A 16,790-nucleotide genomic window follows, 5' to 3' on the forward strand; every position below is an offset into this window, starting at 1 on the left:
TGTTTCTTATTAGTTATATATGGAATGTTTATAACGCAAACCCAAGGATCACTTTACAAATGAGGGTAACAATTACACAGAAGGAGGCCATCGCATCAGAACACAATTGGTGGTCAGTTATTGGAGCAGAGGATGCTGGCATTCGGTTTTGAGAGCATTCTGGTTTAATAGAAATGAATGAACTTTTCGTGAATGACTCCGACTTATAGCTGGTAAATATACTGACGTGTATTGGCTCTTGTCCAGTGACATCGGGCCTAGAGGTTCGATGTTATAGCACACAGAGGCAGAGTGCAGACATGTTAAGAGGCTATTAATAGTACACGCTTAAAATATGTTACCCACTCGTATTGTCCTCCTCCATTTGTTTTTTGAAGCGCTTCCTTGCAACATGAAGAAGCGTCGCAGCACTAGGGTTAGCTCCACTACCTTGCCAAACAGCGGCCGATTACGCTGCTCTGGAGCACGATCCTGCAAATCAATAGTTCCTTAGTTAAGGACTTGTGCCTTTATTTAGACTGCAGGCAGGAAAATAATGTCCTTCTTGCCAGCTGATAGCCACAAGGTAGTGATAACATCCTTAATCCTTTCGCCTGTTGACTACTGCAATAGCCTGTAACTAAATATCCAGAAGAAACATCTAAACAGGCTGCAACTTGTGCAAAACACAGCAGCAAGACCTTTGACTGGAAGGAGGAGGAGGCCCGGAACATCAAAAACAGTTTTTCAAATGATATGCCCCAAGTAGAGTTCTCCGATCAGCCGGTGCAAGATATGTGGCTATACCCCCTTTTAAAAAAGCCAATCGGGGGGGGGGAGAAGCTTCACCACATGCACCGCCAGGGCCTGGAATAAGCTTCCTTTCCATCTCAGGAACACGACAGAACTGTTGACATTCAGGAAGGGACTAAAAACCTGGCTCTTTACTTCTTAGGTCAACACACACCCTGTCATCCGGAAGGCAGTGTTCAGCGCCAGGACACCTTCGGGTAACCGTTGCACTTAAGAGATACAACTAACATAACTAACATGCTGTCCGAGAACAAAATTAACAAAACCTTACCTGGATTTCCTGCTATAGCGCCTCCTCGCCTGTTTACATTCACCACGATCTACCCAATGGCAAAAATGAAGACCTCAAGTCTGATGCAAAAAAGCTTCTAAACAACTTGAGGAACCAGATCCAGTTATGTGTTAGGAGCAATTCCTCATATCAAAGGACTAATTCTTGGCACCTGACACGTGCTATAAATACAACAAGATAAATGGGGGTCCTAGGGAAATTTAGAGACCTGCAAGGATTAGATCCCTAAACAGTAACACGTAAACACAAGAATTCCGCGGGTCTTCATAAACAACTATGCAAGAAAAAGAGACAGCAAAGATGATCTCAGGCCAGGGTACTTCTGAAGGAGTCCCTTAATTAGGACGTAATCCCATCACCAACCGAGGTGGCATGCTTTATCATCTGGGATTCTCCTCTTGGCAGTTCCCCCTATGCCTGCCAAGGGCTACAACCCCCTCACTGTGAGGGAGGAGCTCAGGGATGTTTATAGTCCTACGCTGTATAGGATATAATACATCCTTTAAAAGAGAAGACAGTAAACTGGTTGGGTAGCAGGCGCAGTGCAAAGCAAAAATTAATTGTATGGTGAGGGCAGTGATACTAAAACTATCTACCAGGAGCAACAGGAATTTTATTGATTCGTTCCTAGAGCCAGGATTAAAAACAGAGCACCTGCAGTCTGAAATAATAACTGCATGTGGTGGACGTAAACAGGTCTACATGTTTCAGCCTAAAGGACCCTACAAGGTGTCACGGCTTTCGTCAGGACCATAGAAAAAAGTGCTACTGCGAAGAAAGAAAGAGGTGAATGGTGATAAATAAAGAATGTAAATACAAAACCAGCAATCCCACTCTTGGTGTTCTTGATTTACTGGTTGTACCTGTGGAAGACAGAAGCAACAGGAGAAATCAAGAATGCATATTACTCTTAAAACAAGCAAGCGGGAACAATCATGTGACCATGTGAGACGCTGTCCTCATCCTTGGTCTATTGTGTTTGGAAAAAAACCAAAGTAAAGTAATAGCTTACCCAAAGCCTCACCTCAACCTGGCCACAGCTCAGGGGAGAGGCACCGCTCTGAGAAAAGGATGTTTAATGTGTCCCAAAAATATAAATTGTGTATGACAGTTCCTTTGACACATCTCCAGTGATACAAATTTAAAAACTGTTCACAAAGTGAAACAGAACACAAAAGTGTTAGTCAGTTAGTCACACTGGTGTTATTCGGCAAAATGGAGAAAAGAGAGAACAAACTCTATGGTAAGATGTATAGTTTGATCTACACATTAGTCACGTGTCACAAATGTGGCCCCCAGTAGTGGTAGTGCTATAGCCCGAGCAGGGGAAAGCAGGACAATAGGTTTCCTGTCACAGGGAGGAGTGACCACCTCCCAGACAGGATTTAGTGAATTGGGCCAGGTTGGAGGCGCTTGCCAGCTCCACATAGTCTGCTAGCAGGGCACATTTGGTGCCCTCCTTGCATACTCCAGTTTAAACCAGATGAGGGAGCCGTTGGCTCCCCGATCTGACACGAAACTGGACAAAGGACATGAAAGTATCCTTGCCACTGTCCAACCCCTCCTCTGGGAGGGACCCCTGAATCGCCCCAACCCTCACCTTAGGGTACTTAAGGGTTTACCTGTGGGTGGGTCTCTAGATTCGTCGTGGGATTCGATTCAGATCCAACTCCACTTCTTCTTTGACCGTGTGGACATCTTGGCTGAGTTGTGCTGACCATGCTGAACTGATCATATCGTCCTTTGCTTTGGGACCAAGACTGCAACTGAGAAGACCCTGTGGACTCCTGACCTCGTCGTCCTGCAAGCCCCCCGCACCATCAGTGTCCGTGCTCCATACAAGGAGTCACTCCTCTTCATCTGCAAGCACCGTAACAGGATCAACTGGTTTGCCGAACCTGGGCTCTAACTGACTCCACAAGGCTCTGCAACGCAGGTGGTGAATCGGCGTTCCCTCGAGGCTTGAGCTGTCCACTCATTGAGTTGAGGCCAGCATTCTTTATAGATGCCCTGCAACAAAACCCCTATGCACCACGTCACTGCATTGCTTCAATCATTCAGTGCCGTAATGGTTACCACGACCAACTCGTGTCAACAGTCGGATGCATTGAGAGGTTCTGTCAACAAGTCTGTCCCCACTATAACTGACCCGTGCTGATGCAGTTGGTTGGACGGACCGATTCTGTTGTCTTCAGTATCCTGGTGGCTCGTGCAGAGCTACCGATTCGGTGTACCCAAACTTGAAGCCTCTTCACCTAATCTGTTTTGTTGAGCTCGAGTGGCCTTCGTCTTCCATGCCTCCTAGATGTCCCAATGTGGTATAGACTCTGTACCCTATGCTTTCAGGTACTCCTCGACTTGAACTCACTTCTGGGTTCCAACAGACTCTTTCGTCCTTCTGTGGTAAGACTGCAACCATGATGTACCCGCTGATCCGTATTGAGTACATGGTTGGGTATCCTCTTCTCACCCAACCTTTGGGGTGTTCCTAGACTCTCACCTGGGGTGGTTTCTTGCGTTCCCGACCCTTCTACGTCTCCTGGGACCAGTCTCGACTTTGGTCGTGGTTCGCTTCCCACTCTTTGGATATATGGTCTGGTCTCCCCCCTGGGGACCACTGTGTATTAGTGCTACCAACAGTTTTATTTCCAAAGCACTGTGTGCATTGTGAATACCTCCAGGAAGGAGATGTGGTAATGTGTTAGTGAATGATTGTAATAAATATCTATTTTTATAACTCCACTGTGTGGTTCTTTTTTGGTTAGTCTATACTAAAGGACAGCTACCACTTAGAGAGCTTTCTATGGTTATCTAAACCCGTAAAATCACCATAAGGGTCACCTGGGTTAGTGCAGGGTGCTACACTTACATAAGAGAGCACCATATAATGACCTGGCTTCTCACACTGACTGATCACCAACTTACAGCACCTTTTATAGAAAATCACTGGCCCTTCCAAGTTAGCCCATCTGGCAATGCCAGGCTGCCCGGAAGGACAGTCCAACACTGGGTATTTTGTGTGCAGGTACTGCAGCCTTGTTAGTAGTAGCCAATCAATCAATCAGACACTTATAAAGCACAGCAACTCACATGTGAGCAACTTTTGGCGCTGAGGAAGTTTTGCTGTTGCATGGTGGGATGTTCAGTCAAACAACCAGGTCTTGAGTTCCCTCCAGAAGATATGGAGAGAGGATGCGATTCTGAGGTGTAGGGGGCTGTTTCATGCCTTGGCTGCAAGGTGTGAGAAGGAGTGTTTTCAGCTGTTGGTTTGGCGGATTCGAGGGGCGTCTGCGAGGGCAGCAGTTCGAAGGTGTCTGGTTGGTTGGTGGAAGGACAGGGTTTTTTTTGTTGTATTCTGGTCCTTCATTGTGTAGGACCTTGAAGGGGTGGGTCAGCATCTTGAACTGACATATCTTCCAGATTGGTAGCCAGTGGAATTTCATGAGGTGGGGCGTGATGGTGATCCCTCTGGAGAGGTCGAGGATGAGCATTTCTGCTGAGTTTTGTATGATCTGCAGTCTTTTCTGGAGGTGTGTGGTGTTTCCTACGTAGAGTGTGTTTCCAAAGTCCAGTCTGATGGTCCTGAGGGCCTGTTTGACGGTCCTTCTGGTGTTGACTGGGACACATCTGAAAATTGTGCGGAGCAAACGGAGGATGAAAAGCAGGCAGATGAGACTGTGTTGACTTGTTTCTTCATCGAGTGCTTGCTGTAAAGGATGAAGCCAAGATTGCAGGGGGGGTCTGTCGGTGTGGGAGAGTGCCGAGTTCAGTAACCCGCCATGCGTCATTCCAAGGCGTGAAGTGGTTTCCAAAAAGAGGATTTTGTGTTGTCTGTGTTGACTTTGAGACAGTTGACTTTCATCCAATCGGTGACGTCCCTCATGTATCTGTAGAAATTGGCTCTGGTGGTTGAAGGGTCTTCAGATAGTGAGAGGATGAGCTGGGTGTCGTCGGCATAGGAGATGATGTTGAATCCATGTCATCTCAACAGTGACCAGTGGCACTTCTGGCCTCAGGGGATCAATCAGGCCCGACTCAGCCCCATGTACAGTGTTGGTGGATTACAGTGGTCACATGGGTAACGCTTTGTGACTCAACAGTACTACTGGACATGTTCCCCCGCCTCCACTTCATGCACTCAAGCTACTACAGCGGGGATGACGGAGCAGAGATGAAATATACTTTTTAAGGTCACTGGATGTCCACGTCTAGTCACTTGATGGCCTACACCATCTACTATTTGAATCATGAATGGGTGAAAAGAGTTCATTAGACTTAACTCTATCCTTTCAGATCACGCATCCCTTCTGAGCTGTCTGCCGTGACGTCACCAGTCATTCATGACATATGCTCCTCCCGGTAAAGGAGTGTACGTGGTAGCATGTGTGTATAATGCTGCAACGTTTTCATTCAAATGTAAACTGGGCGTTCATAAAATGTTCACTGCAGGCCTCAGGTTTGCATCTGTGGAGCTCCGCCGGATAGCGGGTTCCCTCTGTGCAGCATGAGGGTGTGTGGGTGATAATTCAAAGTGCCTGTCCGGGAGTAATAGAAAGCAGGAAGCAGTCATGCACGTCGTCAGCCTCCTGAGATGACCCACTCGCTGAGCAGGAAATGGCAATATATGTGTCAGCACCAAGATTTTTACATTTTTGTTGTATCTGAATGATGTGCATTAGGCTTTTCAGTCAGAGGTGAGTGGGGCTCTGTGTGTGAATTTGTTGGTGTGCACATGTTGTTGTTTTTAAGCCCTGGGTCCCAGGTAAGGGACTCGTCCCTTCCCACTGAGGGCGATGACATCATGGGCATTCCTGGGTACACGCTAGCTAATCGTAACATAATAATGGCCCATTAATGACATATTGTAGGCCATCTTTTGGACATGCTGAGGCATGTGACATTAATGACATATTGTAGGCCTTCTTCTGGACATGCTGAGGCAAGTGCTTTTAACCCAAAATGCACTGGAGCACCATGGACTAATATTCAAAAGGATAATATATTGTTCATTGTGTATATGTAACATGCTATGCAGAAGCATTACCAATTGGTTTCCTGATGGACTGAACACAAATTCAACTAATATTAGCAGTCAGTATGCTTGCAATAATGCCTACAAATGTCACCAATGGCACATTATGTTAAAGTTGACCTGACCAGACTATCTCCAATAATGCCACAATACCCACTAATGGGCCATTATGTTAAGGTTGGCAGAATATCCCCAATGCTGCAATAATATGCTCAATGCCAGGTTTACTAGGCATTTGTACTTAGCTAAAACATGACCTTTTATCATTCCATAACGGCTTCAGCATTCACGTGTTTATGCAATATACATGTGCTAGCTGAAACTAACATTCTATCCCGCAACCAGTTTTTAAGTGGGATTGTTGTATGTCCGGCCTCGTTTCCGGCTCATAGTCAAAGCCTAGAAAGGAGGTTTGCAGCTCTTTGGTGAGTGAACACTTTTACCTGGGTTCTGTGGTTCCACGGACGGTGGCAATTCCTTTTATAGTAAGCTGGCTCTTTATATAGGGCACCTAAATGAAGTACACTGTGCAGATAGTCTAGTGAGACCAAGACTGGTATACAGAGGCAAAAGTAGGTAATACTAACACTCTATTTGCGGTAGTGTGGGCGAGCAGTTATGCTTATCAGAGGGCAGTGCTAAGCATTTGTTGTACTCACAGAGGCAATAAAGGAGACACACACTCAAATCTGAGACCAATTCATAAAAATAACACTGATTTTTATATAATTTTTCAGACTAAGAACTTCGTTCTACAGTGAGTACTTTTTAAGATAGCAATTTTCAAAGTTTGCAAAATGAATTACTTTTAGTAGAAAAATAGAAAAAGTTATATAAAATCACACAGTTGGATCTTAAGCTTTAACTTCAGGATTTAAGTATCGAGGCCAGGACCAATGTTCCACCAGCGGTTTCTCAGGAGTGTCCTGGATCGGCCGGGAGCAGGGTGCTGAGGTCGTTGGTAGATGGTGCACTAAGAAGAAGGGGGACACTTGAAAACACACTATACAAATGGACTTGAAGGTAAGTCCGAGGGATCACACTCAATGAAGCAGGTGGCAAGGGCTTTAGGGCCACTGGAGCACAGCTGGTTCATTGTTACCAAGGGCAGTCGGGTGCAGAACAGTTAGGTCAGCTGGGCGGTGTGCATCAAGATGTCCTCGCAGTCAGGGGCAGGCAGGTTTCAGGATCGATTCTGGGACAGTAGGGTCACTCAGGACGTGGATCTCATGGGTCTCGACGTCCCACGATGGGTGCTTGTTTCCTGGGCAGTTTGAGTCTGGGCTGGACTCTTCATTTCACTATCTGCTGTAGGGGGACTGGTACCCCAGGTATTGGTGCGACACGGCTCCGGTAGTTCCTGGTGTCTCCAAACTTGGTGGGGAGACAGATCAGATCCTCTGAAGCTGGTGTACCACTTTTGATTTGGGTGCTGCGTCAAAGTCACCGGCAAGCAGCAAGTCGACAAACCAAACTTTGCTGGTTCTGTGCCTGCAGTCTGCAGGGAAGTAGTGCCTCTACTTCATGGGAGTTCTTTGGTGGTTTGTAGAAGGCTGGAGGAGCTCTGGGGTTCTTAGATGCTCACAGTTCCAGAACGAGACAGCATACCACAATTGTCGAGTCCTTAAGGAAGTAAGCAGGGTTTGGTGCCAATTTTCTTCAGCAGAGCTTCAGTCTTTGGGACAGCAGTTCTTCTTTCTCCTTTTCTTCTCTGTGTCCATCAAATCTAAGTTCATGATCCAGGCATGCCACCTAAATACCAAATTTAGAAGCATTACAGTGGAAGACAGGCAGTAGCCAATGTGATATCTATCTACCTTTAGGGTACGTAGGGTATCTACACCCTGTGGGAAGGGGCACTACCCTGACCCTAATTGACAGGTTCCCTCACAAACCAAGATGGACGGAAAAGAAAAGTCTGGTCCTTGTCGCCTTCCCCACCTTGGGGATGGTGCTGGCTGAATGGGGACCCACCGCCTAATCTAACTAATTTCCCCCCCTGTCCACACCCCAAATGTAGAGCAGGAAAGGGGGTGGCATTCTTCACTATCTGGAGCGGCCAGGGTCGCATTTCAAAGGCAGCATCCCCTTTGAAGCTTCCCGCATTGGAGGGCCATACTGGCCTGGAGGAGGTGTGAAGCCAAAGCCTGCTCTGTCCAGAGCAGGCTTTGGTTTCTTGCTTCTCAAAGCACAGCTCATCCCATGAGGTCAGAAACATGTCGTCTGGTGGTGGCAGGCTGGCTAAGACTAGTCAGTGACCACACCAGTGCTTGGTAGGTTTTCAGGGGACCCTCTAGAGTGTCCCCTGTGTGCTTTTATTAATAAATTCCACACTGGCATCAATTAGGATTAATTAAGATGAGATGTTTGGTACCAAACATCTTAGGGTGCAGTGAAGCCATCATGGAGATAGGAAACTTGTAATGACAAGTATCCAGCCCAGGTACTCTCTGTGGCTTCCCTGTGCACTTACAATCTCCAAGAATGAAATTGCAGGTTCATATCTGCTCATGCAGGTATGTCCATACATGGGATATAGTGCACCCTGCCTTATGGTTATGAGACTTGCAGTGGGGGTGACTTACCTATACCTCATGCACTGTATGTGGGCAAGGCACACAGGGCTGTGTGCCATGTTAACTCTTCGTTTTTTTCCAGCACCAAGACAAACAGCCTGCAATAGCAGTGTTTATGGTCTTGATATAGGGTCACTGGGGTGGCACAATTTGTGCTACAGCCCCACTGGACCCTCTTCAGTACCAATGCCCCCAGTGCAGGGGTACCATTTACTAGGCACTCACAGGAGTTGCTGAAGTCATGCTAATAGTGCTACAGCTTTATGAAAGTGTTATACCTGCTGCTCAGCAAGTGTGACTGTGGTGGTGGAATGTGATGTGGTGATGCTGTGGAATATTGGTGAGTGAGAGAGTCAGTTGGAGGATGGGCTGAGCAGCAGGAAGGCTGCTCCTGGTGGGGCTCTAGATGATAACATCCATCTTAATACACCAACCTACTTAATATACATGGACTAAGAGGCGTCTTCCTTTACAACACATTTTGGCGACGATATAAAGAAGAACATATGCGTGCAAATGGATTGAAAGAACAAACTTTTCATACTAAATCCCCAAGAAATTAGAGCCTAAAGGAACTACAGAAGGAAGAACCTTCAATGAAACTACATGAGTACAAACTTTTAAATGATACTGATGGAGCAGGCAAAACAAAATTTTGTATACCTCCTCTATTTGCACGAAATTAATTACGTAATCATTCTAAGCATTAACTCGTACTAATTAGTTTGAAGCTGAACACCTAACCACTCCTTAAACCTCGATAAACAGAAGATACATGTGGGACTAAAATGCTAATTGCATGGTAGAACAACTAAATTAATTAACTGTGGTACGCAAACTAACTTTAGATTGTGGTGAAATAGAGAATTGCATGATTCATGTTGCTTTTGTGATGTTTTGTGCTTTTAGACATGCAGAAAGGTGAGTATTATTGCTTTAAATGTTGCTACAAGCTAGGAAAATACTAATAAATATTGGGATTAGAGTGGGATTAAACATTAGAATCTTCATTTCTATATTCTAATTACTGTTATGTCTGTTTTTGCTTAAGTTGGCATTTGGGACTGCTAGGCCGCAGTACTTAATGTAGAGCTCCGAGGATGCCGCCGTTATGTGAGCGCGATGTCTACTGCGCAGAATCGGATGGCTCGGGAGATCTCCAAGTGACCTTAGTTCCTGTACCGGCATGTCCATTGTCAAGGATAGGAGCATGGAGGGTTGCCAAGTGATGAACAGTGTGAACTACCAGGGAGACACTAGTCCATTCTAACTCTGGAACTTTTGCCTGTGAAATACAAAAAAAGGATATACATTTGTTCTCTGCCATGCCAGGTCTCATGAGAAACCAGTTGGACATGAGAAAACTCAGAGAACTTACAAATTGAATTGGATTAGCCAATCGGAACAGTTTTATCCCTAAAATTGTTGCACATTAATCTGAAGTCAGCTGGAAAAATGGTATAAAAGACTCTGATCTGCAAAGGGGGTTGGTTCACTGGGATGATCGTCTATGGCGTTGAGTCTATGTTGAGCTGATGAAGATTTCCATGGTTTACCTTGGATTTCTTTAAATTCGAGAGAGCGATTCCATCTGATGGTTTGATTATTGTCGCGGGTTGGACAGTTTATCCTGGAGATTGTTGCAGAGACTTGAATAATTCTCTGTGATCGGAGGGTTGCCAATTTCGAGATTTTGGTAAATATAATCCAATGCAAAATGTATGCTTATGTTCTAAAGATTTGATGTCTTGTTGAAATAAATTAAATTATGTTATATTCTGTAGCGCCTAAATGCTAATGCAGAGCAAAATAATATTAGATAAACAAAATTTGGATTAATAAGAAATAAGTTTGTGATTCTTTAACTGAGTACTGGAATTTAAGCAAATGTTTCCTAGGCTTTAAATTGTGTTTTAGCGGGTTCTAAATCACCATCAACCAGTCTAATGAATTGGTCCGTCGACCAAGTGGTGGAGTGCCTTGATGTCAAAGTCAGGATTCTATAGATGCAGATGTATATAATGTATATAATGCAAAGGAATTTCTCCTGATAGGTAATAAAGTACACCCACGTGTCCAGCGCTTTTTCTCCTGTGCACAGATTCGAGTGTTGGTGTTATGGGCCCCACCAATGAATGAATGTATGAATGAGTTAGAGTGATGACGAGTCTGTGACATAGGGAAAATTTCCAATCCAATCCAAAACAGCTTTTTTCGACAGAAGTCATAAAAGCGATACAAAACAAATACAGGTACATAATACACAAATAAGACAATATAAAAATGTTACTATTTAAAATATTTACACATTTTTTAAAAGGCATATGATAAACAAAAAGATCATTGAGGGTAACATCCGGGGCTACTAACACTACTAGCTAATGCTCTTAAATCTAATTACCCATGCTCACCCCAAAAATTTGGCAACGACCACAACAATTACCGGGTCTGTGCAGGTACGAAGGAGTCTTACAGCTTCTACACTCCATCTGGTACCCAATAGTTTACAAACGGGTCTCAACCATACATGCCTCGGGGCCGCGTAGGCAGAGCAAGCAAAAAACATGTGTGCAAGGGTTTCCACCTTGGAATTACAGTAAAAACATAGGTTGCTACTAGTAGGCTTCCACCTAGCTGAAAAAGAGTTTAGGGGCAACACTCCCACCCGCATCTGGAAAAATAGTTTCCTATCAAGCACTTTAGTAACAAGATCCCCGAAGTGTTCTAACCTTGGGGCCGATTTGATACTCAAGAATTCATCAGTTAGTGAGAGGGATTTAGCTTCGTGAAGTACCTTGGCATTTACCAACTCCCAGTATTTTTCTTTCATATGCGCTTTAGATGGGAAGGAAGCAGCCAAGGGGTTCTCCCAGAGATCGCTCATCCCTAGCGCCACAAGGGATTTTCTGGTCTCATTAAGCCAAACGATCTTCCGGGAGCCCACCAAAGACATTATATCTAAAAAACCCTCCGCATACTGGGCTAAATCCGGGGTGGTCCACAGGCGACGCCAATAGAGAATAGGACGAAGCCTGGCTACATCGGCTATTGGATTCTTATCAAGGTCATATCTTAAGGGAACTATAGGTGTGCTCTGGGGGAGGGAAGTAATGCTACGCAAGAACCTGTTTTCCGAGATAGTTAGAGGAGACAGGTTCTCATATCCCCACAGTTCAGCACCATAAAGAGCCGAGCTCACAGCTTTTGCACTATACACCTGAAGCACAGGTCTAATAGGCTTCGAGGGAGACTTTTTAAATTCACCAGCTAGAGCTCCAGCAATTTGCCTGTGTTTAATGGTAGACATGTCACGCTGTAATTTCCACGAGAAATTATTTTGGATGTTAACACCTAGGTAATTAAAAGCCTGTACTTGTTCAAGCGGATTTTTAAACAGAACAAAATTATTTTTAAAAGATTTATGTGGCCTGAATACCATAAGCTTGTTTTTTTTAATATTAACTTCAAGGCCACGGTCAACACAAAAGGTCTCAAAAATATCCAATGAACGCTGGAGGCCGCAAGGTGTTTTGGCAATTAGAAGCGTATCATCAGTGAACATTAGAATGGGGACCTTAGTGTTGCCAAGAATGGGTGCATCTACGTGGGCTTTCAAAAGTCGATCCGCTATATTATTAATATATAGGGAAAATAACGTTGGAGCCATTGCACAACCTTGCCTGACACCTCTTTGGACAGGAAAGTCCTCAGTCGTTGTTCCCTGCCCTCCCCATCTTATTCTGGCGGAGTTATCCGCATGCAGCCTCTGGATCAAGGACAACAAGCCGCCATGGAGCCCTAGATATTTCAATGTCAACCAAAGTTTGGGACGTGGGACTAGATCGAAGGCGGCCCTTAGATCCACAAACACCGCCTACAAACTCTCCTTGCCCAGGACAACCGTCTGGGGCAAGGAGAAAACCTGCCTGGAATGAAGATAAAATAATGTTTGACGCTATCCAGAGATGGACACGTTTGAGGATCAGTCTACCAGTGATCTTTTGGATAGCGTCAATCAAACTAATGGGCCGGTAATTCTCTGGAAGCGAGCGGTCCCCCTTCTTATACACCGGGATTATTTCCGCGGCTTTCCATGAGCTAGGGATTGGGGCACCATGAGCCAGGGCGTTAACAATCAGCTGGATATATCTCCCCCATCTAAGTTTGTCATGCAGGAAGACATCTGCAGGTACACCGTCCGGGCCGGGGGCTTTTCCAGAAGCCACGCCAACCAGTGCTATGTTCACCTCGGAACTGGTAAAATCATCATCAGGTTTAAACAACTGGTAGGACCCCAGACTTTCGGAGGGATCAATGGGTGCGGCCTATTGAGGTTTAAAATACTCAACCCACTTCTCTTGGGAGACATTATTTTGGGGACCCTCTGGCTGACCACCGGAACCCCACTTTACAATACTCCAAAACAATTTACTATTATTTTGGAGGCTTGCTTCAAGGAGGCCCTCCCATTTTTTCCCATCCCAGAGGCGTTTAGCTCTAGCCACACAATTCTTATAAATGGCTCTTCTGTGGCGAACCAAGGAGACGTCCCCGCCCTTCAAAGCAATCCCAAGTAGTAGTCTAGCTTCCCTGTATTCCATATTATACCAGGAGGCTTGATAGGTAGCACCTCTTGGTCCTGGTCTCGCTTTGGTGAGGAAATGAGACTTCAGGCTGGTAAATAGACTATCATGCGCAGATGTTACGTCCCATAGATTACCGTTGGAGGCGAAAACTGACTCTATGGTAATAATGGAACCATCCACCTCTTCTTGAATTTGAGCTATGGTGATGGGGTTCCCCATAACACCAGACCATTTCAAACGGCGCATGTCGTTGGATGGCACCACCTCAGGAGGACTCAACTCCCCAGTCTCGGCAGGGCCACTATCAGCCTTCCACCATCTATGTAGTAAACAGAGAGGGTTATGATCACTCTCCGGAAGGGACACAATCTTCATGTCGACAAGGGTGTGCCATAGTTTCATGTCAGCCAAAATTTAATCAATTCGGCTCCTGGTCACTCCGTTATTAAAAGTGCAGGCACCCTCGCGGTCACTAGGCATCCTACCATTCAGTGCCCTCAAGCCCCTATCCATACAAAGGGAATTAAACTGAATGGCCACTTCAGGCCACCTTGATAAAGGGGATAACTCCAGAGGTGGGATACCCCAGCCTAACTCTTCAATATCCTGCGTCTCCCATTTATTTTCAAGAAGAGGTTCAAACGTTATGTTAAAGTCACCTGCTATGATAACAAAGGTATCAGCTGAGTAAAGATCCAACAAGCAAAAAAGATCATCAATGACCGAGGATTTAACACCCCTACAGCTTCTTACGTACACATTATAGATGTCAATTTTACCCATTGATCCAAGCTCAAGCCTCAACAGTTGAATATCACGATTACCCGTGTGGAGGAGCTTAGTAGTCAAGCACAATTGACTTCTTAACCAGATAGTTAGGCCCCCTGATGGACGCCCATGAGACCCCTTGATTGCCGGGATATGGAAATTTAGGTAGCCCACACAAAAGCGTGGCTCTAAGAGCCAAGTCTCCTGGAATAAACAGATATCCATTGTGTTAATAAATGTGACCCAATCAGCAATAGCTAGCTTAGAGTTTAGGCCAGCAATATTCCAGGAACATAAAGAGCCACTAATCGAAGCATGGCCGACTGGATCAGGAATGGTGAGTTGCGCATCTGCTAAAAGACCACTGGGGGGTTGGTCAAGCCCCTGGCTTAAGTCTGAGGCAGAAGTAAAGTGGCAAATATTAGGGGCTATAGGGACAGGGTACAAAGAGTAGGAATAGGGGTCGGTACAAAGGCCGGCCATAGTAGACACTTGTTCATTGGTCACAGCCCGAGCACCACTGACCCCATGGCCAACATCCCCCTCATCATGAAGTATTATCCAAGGAAGAATCAGCCACCACCCTGTCGCTACAATGACCACTTTTATACCCCCCTAGATCGTACGGGGGGTAACTTCACAGTTGGATGGTCGAGCCTTCCGGCGGACTAGATCTAAACGCGAGATAGTTGTTTTTAAGAGTTAGTTCAATGCAATCCACAGGGACCCTAGGTGAAGAAAGTCTAGTGGCTCTAGAAATATCTTCCCTGATGACTGAACGACATCCCCTAACATGTCTCAACCAATGAATCACTTTGTTGGTCAACGACTCAGGAGACTCGGTGCCACTAAATGAGGTCAATTTGGGGACGTTGGTCATAAAAAATTTGTTGGAGCAATTCAATTTTGTTGGAGCAATCCAAAGCATTACCCTTAGGTTGGACATTAGGTTGAATAATATGAGCACCCCGGCCAGCCAGTGACCGCTGTTCCAATTTGACAGGGTCATTTCCCACCCCAGCCTCTTTGTACAATTCGTTCTAGCCTGCAACGTTCTACTAGCATTAGCTGTCGGACGAACTAAAGGTTGGTTCATTCCAGCCTTAACAGCATTGCTATAAGAATCAATATCTTTGTGGCAGGAGTTGGGAAGCCCTAGACAAGCATCCTGAGGGACTAATGAATCTTCTGGAGCAGGTAAAGTAGTACTTGGGATAGAACCAGGGGCAGGAGGTGGAACAGCAAGACACAACCCAACTTTACTAGTCAAAGACTCTACCACTGATTTCAGTAAACCAATTTCATCCCTCAGCGACTTAACCATCTTTATAAGATCATGTACGGTATTATTAGGTGACTCAACAAGGTTACCAAAAAGGGAATTGGGAGATCATAACAGAGGTTCGGGTGAAGCCACATTACTAGCTTCCTGTTCGTTCATCAATGGGGAAAACCTATTATAACAGGGCACAATAGGAACACAACCCCCAGAAACAACTGCAGGAGACAAAGGAGGACTATCCCCAACAACCGAGACCACAGGAACAGTCGTTTTGCTGGCACCCTTCGAAGCACCTAATGTGGGCTTAGAGCGAAACATTTCCGGCACAATAAGCGCTGGTATAGGAATGGCATGGCCAAAGTCAGCAGAGGAAGAAAAGGGAGCGACAACCCGGCTATCAACCGCCGGTGGCTGATCACACGCCAAGATAGCCTCACACTCCCCCACCAAATCGCCAATATGCGTCAGAGTCCCTTCCGGATCGGGCTGTTTAGCAGCACGGCGAGACTTCTTGAGTTTCCGTACTTTGGGCAAAGAACCATTTCCCCCTGGGCCCCCAGAGTTCTCAGCTAGCTTTCTCTTGCCCATTTAGATGCAAAAACTACAAATAGGGGGAACAACAGGGCAGAGTCACTCAATAAAGTATATAGTCACCTTCTGCAGCCGTTCCGCTCCTTACGGCTTGTCACATACAACCAAGAGGGATGGCCCAGCCCGGCCTCTTCCGTCCCCTGACGGCCACAGACGGCCCGCCCTTTGTCCGGGCTTCGTCCGGCGCCGCCCGCGCGTGTCCCGCGACGTGGAGGGAGCCTTGGTCTTTTCTGCGCCTCCGGGCGCGTGGTAGGCTTCAGCGGGCGCTAGGCGACCTGGGAGCTGTAGTCTCCCCCTGCTCACGGCCGCGTGGTGGAAGGCGGCGGCAGGGGAGACACACAGCGTGAGGGACCCAGCAGCGGCGTTATGGGAGGTGAAGCAGCAGCAGGACCCCACAGCAGGTGAGGCGACTCAGGCAATGGTTCCCGCTCCACCGAGGGAGCCTCGGTCTTTTCTGCGCCTCCGGGCGCGTGGTAGGCGTCAGCGGGCGCTAGGCGACCTGGGAGCTGTAGTCTCCCCCTGCTCACGGCCGCGTGGTGGAAGGCAACGGCAGGGGAGACACACAGCGTGAGGGACCCAGCTGCGGCGTTATGGCAGGTGAAGCAGCAGCAGGACCCCACGGCAGGTGAGGCGACTCAGGCAATGGTTCCCGCTCCACCGAGGGAGCCTCGGTCTTTTCTGCGCCCCCGGGCGCGTGGTAGGCGTCAGCGGGCGCTAGGCGACCTGGGAGCTGTAGTCTCCCCCTGCTCACGGCCGCGTGGTGGAAGGCGGCGGCAGGGGAGACACACAGCGTGAGGGACCCATCAGCGGCGTTATGGCAGGTGAAGCAGCAGCAGGACCCCACGGCAGGTGAGGCGACTCAGGCAATGGT

The sequence above is a fragment of the Triturus cristatus genome, chromosome 3_1, assembly GCF_964204655.1.
Source record: "Triturus cristatus chromosome 3_1, aTriCri1.1, whole genome shotgun sequence".
In the NCBI taxonomy this organism is placed as follows: Eukaryota; Metazoa; Chordata; class Amphibia; order Caudata; family Salamandridae; genus Triturus; species Triturus cristatus.